Source organism: Chiloscyllium punctatum, chromosome 18 (genome assembly GCF_047496795.1).
Source record: "Chiloscyllium punctatum isolate Juve2018m chromosome 18, sChiPun1.3, whole genome shotgun sequence".
NCBI classification, from domain to species: domain Eukaryota; kingdom Metazoa; phylum Chordata; class Chondrichthyes; order Orectolobiformes; family Hemiscylliidae; genus Chiloscyllium; species Chiloscyllium punctatum.
Genome location: NC_092756.1, coordinates 37,263,607 through 37,269,778, shown reverse-complemented (window position 1 = coordinate 37,269,778; position 6,172 = coordinate 37,263,607). Strand labels below are relative to the sequence as shown.

At 44.7% G+C, this 6,172-nt stretch overlaps 1 non-coding gene across 1 annotated transcript; it reads left to right on the top strand.

Annotated features, from left to right (window-relative positions):
- The first annotated feature begins 1,641 nt into the window (after positions 1 to 1,641).
- On the top strand, positions 1,642 to 1,723 carry trnas-acu (transfer RNA serine (anticodon ACU)). Its single transcript has one exon. It is a non-coding gene; the product is annotated as a tRNA-Ser (tRNA).
- The last annotated feature ends 4,449 nt before the right edge of the window (positions 1,724 to 6,172 follow it).

Sequence of the window (6,172 nt, the reverse complement as noted above, 5' to 3'; positions counted from 1 at the left end):
AAGTTTGAGGCATGGGACTTGAGGCAAGGGAAACGAGGAAACTGTTCAAATCCACACTTATCCCGTGAGGTGACAGAGTCACAAGGCGCAATATATGGCGTTCGTCCTCCAGGTATTGGGTGGTTCTGGTTTTGCGCTGAAGGAGGCCCAGGACCTGCACTCTTTGACGGAGTGGGAAGAGGGAGTTGAAGTGTTCAGTTACTGGACGGTGAAGTTGGTGGGTGCGGGTGTCCCAAAGATGTTCTCTGAAATGATCTGCAAGAAGGTGTCCTGTCTCCCTGCTGTCGAGGAGACCATACTGGATTCAACAGATGCAGTAGATGACATTGTAAGTTGTACAGGTGAATTTCTAACTGAAGTGGAAGGATCCCTTGGGTCCTTAGACGGAGATGAGTGGAGTGGCGTGGGAGCTGCTTTTACCCTTCCTGCGGTGGCAGGGAAAGATGCCAGAAGTGGGGTGTGTGTTTATTGGGGGTTGTAGACCTGACTAGGGGTTCGTGTATGAAATGGTCTTTTCAGAATGCTGATCGGGGTGTGGAGGGAAATATATACCTGACAGTGGGGTCTGTTTGGAGATTGTAGAAGTGGTGGAGTCTTATATGATTTATGCTGAGTTTGGTGGGGTGAAAGTTGAGGACCATGGGATTCTGTCCTTGTTGCGGGAGGGGTGGGGTTTAAGGGCGGTTGTGAGTGAAGTGGAGGAGATGCACTGGCGGGCATCGTCAAACACGTGGGATGGAGACCAACTTGGACTTTCTGAGGTGGAATTAGTCATCCTGGGAAAAAATGCCCGAGAGGCGGAGGAATTAGGAATAAGGGATTCTTTTTTTACACGAGCTGGGGTGGGAGGAGGTGTCGTATTGTTAGCTGTGGGATTCGGTGGGGTTGTAATATATGTCTGTCATTGGTCATTCCATAAATGGAAGGGAGTTGCCAAGAAGATCCAGGTGAATTTGAGGTCGGGGTGAAAGGGGTCGGTTGGTGAACTGTTCAACCTCCTCGTGGGAGCACGAAATGACGCCCAACACATTCATCAATGTAGCAGAGGAACAAGTGGAGAGAGGTGCGAGAGTAACTGCGAAAGACGGATAATTCCACATATTTGACAAACAGGCAGGCAGGCATAGCTCGGTGACATGTGGGTGCCCATGGCTACCCCTTTGGTTTGGAGGAAGTGGGAGGATTGGAAGGAAAGGTTGTTGAGGATGAGGACCAGTTCAGCCAGCTGGATGAGGGTGTCGGTGGAAGGGTACTGGTTGGGATGGGGCGAGATGAAGAAACAGAGGGTTTGGAGACTTTCGTCATGGCAGATGGATGTGCAGAGGGACTGGATCTCCAAGGTGAAGATGACGCGTTGTCGACCAGGGAAATAAAAGTCTTTAGTGAGATTAAGTACATAAGTGGTGTCACAAACGGAGGTGCGAATTTCCTGGACTGGGGAGACAGGAAGGTGTTGAGGTAGGAAGAGATGAGTTGGGTCAAACAGGCGCAGGAGGAGACAGCAGGTCTTCGGAAGGAGGTAGAATCGGGCAGTGTGGGGTTCATAGACAATGAGGTTGAAGGCTGTGAATGGGAGATTCCCCAAAGGTGATGAGATTGTGATGGTCTGGGAGATTATGCCATATCCTTTCATGCATGTGCGACGAGGTGGCCGAGAGGTTAAGGCGATGGACTACTAATCCATTGTGTTCTGCACGCGTGGGTTCGAATCCCACTCTCGTCGCTATTTTCGGATTATCACACTGTCTTATTGGAATTGGAACTCCAATGGCTAGTTTATCTGCATCGACCAGATTATAAAACCTCAAAGAATAATTTGAGACTGATGCCTTAACTTAACGAAATGTAGACTGAAATGGGATAATGAAAAGGAAAGCGATTTTCTGTTCCAAGTCAAGTTGCTGTGAACGTTAATCTTATGAAAGAGATCCAGGGAAACCAAATAACGAGAGATGCGATGTGCATCTTTAATGCTATGGGATTCTTAATGAGTGTTTTGTCACATGAAATCTGAAGCAGGTTCGGTAGAAGTGATTCATCTTGGTGATAAGAGCACAGAGAGACACCACAAAATAATAGAGATATTTCAAAAGGTGCAGGGGGTGGGTGTAGCGGCACAGAAAACTGGCTGTAAATGCACAGTAGAGAATTGCCAATGTGGGTGCCGTGATTGGCATGGACAGACTTACACATTGATCTCGCCCTTTCCCCCTTGCTCTTGCCATTGATGAAGGTTGGATATAAGACACAGATAAACACAAGATGTGGGAAGCAAGCTCCCTCCAGTTGAACTATGGAGAAGTCAGCATGTTAACTGCAGGAAGTGAACGTAAAATGTGGATCAATAACCACAGATTAATGCAGCATAAACATCTAAAGTGTCTTTAAACGAATGTCATTAACAGACGTTTCGTTCTAATACCTAACATGGCTTTCATGGGAAACCAAGTCTCACAAACTTGATTGTGTTTTTTGAAGATGTAACAAAGAAGATTGATGAGGGCAGAGTAGAAGATGCGATCTATATGGACTTCATGGAGGACTGATTAGGAAGGTTAGATGGAATAAAGGGAGAACCATCCACTTAGATACAGAACTAGCTCAAAGTTAGACGACTGAGGGTGCCAGTAGAGCGTTGTTTTTCAGACTGGAAGCTGTGACCAGTGGAGTCCCACAGCGATCGGTGCTGGGTCCTCTACTTTCTTATAATTTACATAAATCATTTGGATATCAGCATAAGAGGTACAGTTAGTAAGTTAGAGATGACACCAAAATTGTAGGTGTAGTGCACAACGAAGAGGGTAACCTCAGATTACAACAGGATCTGGCCAGATGGGCCAATGGGCTAAGAAATGGCAGATGGAGTTTTATTCACATAAATGTAAGGTGCTGCATTTTGGGAAAGCAAATCTTAGCAGGACTTATATAAATAAGGATAAGGGCTTGGGAATGTTGCTGAAGAAAGAGACCTTGGAGTGCAGGTTCATAGCTCCTTGAAAGTCGAGTCGCAGGTAGATCGGAAGGGAAGAAGGCCTTTGCCATGCTTTCCTTTATTGTTCAAAATATTGAGTGCAGGAGTTGGGAGGACATGCTGCGGCTGTACAGGGCATTGGTTAGGCCACTGTTGGAATATTGCATGCAATTCTGGTCTCCTGTCTGTTGGAAAGATATTGTGAAACTTGAAAGGGTTCGGAAAGGATTTCCAAGAATGTTGCCAGGGTTGGAGGATTTGAGCGTTAGGGAGAGTCTGAACAGGCTGGAGCTGTTTCCTCTGGTGCAGTGGAGGCTGAGGGCTGTCCTTATAGATGTTTACGAAATTATGAGGGGCATGGATACGATAAATGGACAAAGTATTTTCCCTGGAATCGGGGAGTCCAGACTTAGAGGGCATAGGTTTAGTGTGAGAGGGGAAAGATATAAAAGAGACCTGAGGGACAACGTTTTCACACAGACGGTGGTAGGTGTATGGAATGAGCTACCAGAGGATGTGGTGGCTGGTACAATTGCAACATTTAAGAGGCTTTGAATGGGAATATGAAGAGGAAGGGTGTGGAGGGATATGGGCCGGGTGCTGCGGGTGCGACTAGATTGGGTTGGGACATCTAGTCGGCATGGGCAGGTTGGACTGAAGTGTCTGTTTCAATGCTGTACATCTCTATGACCACATTTCAAGGTGGATGACAACAATACCAATTTTGTTTTGAAATTGAGATCTACTTCATCATTTTACACAGCGAGCAAGTTCAATTTAAATAATACAAATCACGTTCACTCACACGGAATAAAACTGTGATTTCATTAAAAACATTGTCCTTTTTAAGTAGCAGTTACTTAACATGAAAACTAAGATGTAATTTTTATTGAACTTACGTCAATTAACACCATTATCTTACTTCGGATTGACTGCAATATGCACATGCTAAATAAGGTTTAAGAAAGGAAGAATTTTAGTATGATTCGGTGGTGATGAAAAATAACATTCCGGTATCATGGGGCGGATATTCCACCAATGGCTCCAGTGGTGAAAATGGTCAGTGGGCATTAATTCTATGATGGTATAGAGGTGAGGGAGCTGTCAGGGATGGGAGCTCCCACCTCATCTGGAGCAGCGTCTGTAGACATGGCCCAGGGAGCATTGTGACATCAGACTGGGAGGTCCAACCAACACATGGAGCTGCTTTTATTAACATGGACCAGCAGGGAGCATTGGGACATCAGACTGCGAGATCCAATCTCATTTGGAGCAGCTTCATTTGACATGGACCAGGGAGCTTTGCGAGATCAGTCTGGGAGCTCCACTCTCACCTGGAGCAGCATTTAATGACATGGAGCACCAGGGGGCATTGGGACATCAGAGTGGGAGCTCCAATCTTACTTGCAGCAGCTTCTATTGACATGGAGCAGCAAGGAGCAATGGAACATCAGGTTGGGAGCTGCAACTCACCTGGTGCAGCTTGTATATACATGGAAGAGGAGGGAGTATTGGGATATTAGGCTGGGGGAAAGGATATTAAACCAATTTAATCTGAAGTAAAACAAGTTTCAACACCTCAGATGGTAATTGATTTATGAAGAATCTGTCGCGGGAAAAAAAAATCTTTAGATATTGAAGACAAGTCTTGCAAATATTCAACTCAGGAACACGCACTAATACAGAAAGAAATGCGAGTGATGTTTCAGGTCTTTGACTTTTCTTTTCTGACCGACTATACACTGGATTACATGACCAAAAGGACTTTTTCACTCATTTCATGTTACTTATTTCCGGCAAATGGAAGAGGTCATTGACGCAATCTAAATCTGAAAATTGTGGGAAATGCGATATTGTCATTAGGCTGGAGTTTACCTCGAATTATAGTGGAAACGCAGCAAAATAAGTTGAAGTTTCCTCGATCAACAGTGACCTCGTTGATTGGCTGATCAGATTGTGAATGGTAGTTTTATTTGAGGAGAACTTGAAGTGAATAATTGATGGTGATTATCTTTGATTTTTGTTCACCTTGGGAATGTTACTGTTATTGCTCATGTCCTTGGTAACACCACAGCTCGGCAGAGTGTAAAATCTCAGCTGTGCATCTGGCCAGTGTTTCAACCATTCATATACCTGGCTACGGATCAGATGGTTATCGGTTCGAAATTTAATTGGCGCAAGAGCGTTGTGGATATTCACAGCAAATCCAAGCTAATTTTATTTGTTACACTGAGGTGGATAATATTTGGAATTTTCATCTCTATGAACGAAAATTATTTCACTGTCTTCGATAAGATAAACATTACCAAGGACAATCAGAGTTAAAAATCCCACAGCACCAAGTTGCATCGAACAGGCGTATTTGGAAGCAACAGCTTCTTCGTCAGATGGTTGCAAATGTTGGACTCTAATCTGACTTTGCGTGATTTTCAAATTTGTCCACCCCAGTCCAACACCAACACATCCAAGTCAGGAGTACCGTCGACACCACGAACGATCGGTTAAAGTCCAGATGATCTTCCAAGATTGTGCATGTTGACACATACATCAAGTTTCTGCAGAAAAACACCCACCAGATGAAGGAACGGCTCCCTGAAAGCTCGTGCTTCCAAATAAACCTGCTGGACTATGCCCTGATGTTGTGTAATTTTTAACTTTCTCTACCCAACTCAAACACTGGCACTTCTATATCATAGAGAACAACAGTCATGTCCCAGCGCTGTCAGAGAAGACAATCCTGAAAGAGCAACGCACATTGTTCATAGGTACGTTTCATTTGCAGAAACCAACCCATTCAATCACTGCAGCTCCTGTGTATGAAAAGCACAGAAAAGAAATAGCTGAGACTCAGTTTTGACAGTATTTTGAAACTCTTTGGGAAGTGGACTCAGAGGAGAATGAAGGATGAACTGTCCGACTGCGCAGAGAGGAGGAAGGCACTTTTACCTTCTTTAAAGGGCTGGGGTAGTGACTGATCTAAGGCAGTAAACAGATTCCTGGTAGGCCTGCTCTCTCTGCGTCAGGAACAAGAAGACCTGATTTCCTGAACAGTAATGAAACCCAGGCCACTCAGTTAAGGCACCGAATACTAACCACTAGATCACTGGGGATGAAGGCAGAAACTGTTGCACCGTTTCTTCATAACACAGTTTTGAAAATTATGTCACTGCAGATATGTTTCCCCTCAAACATGAATGAATT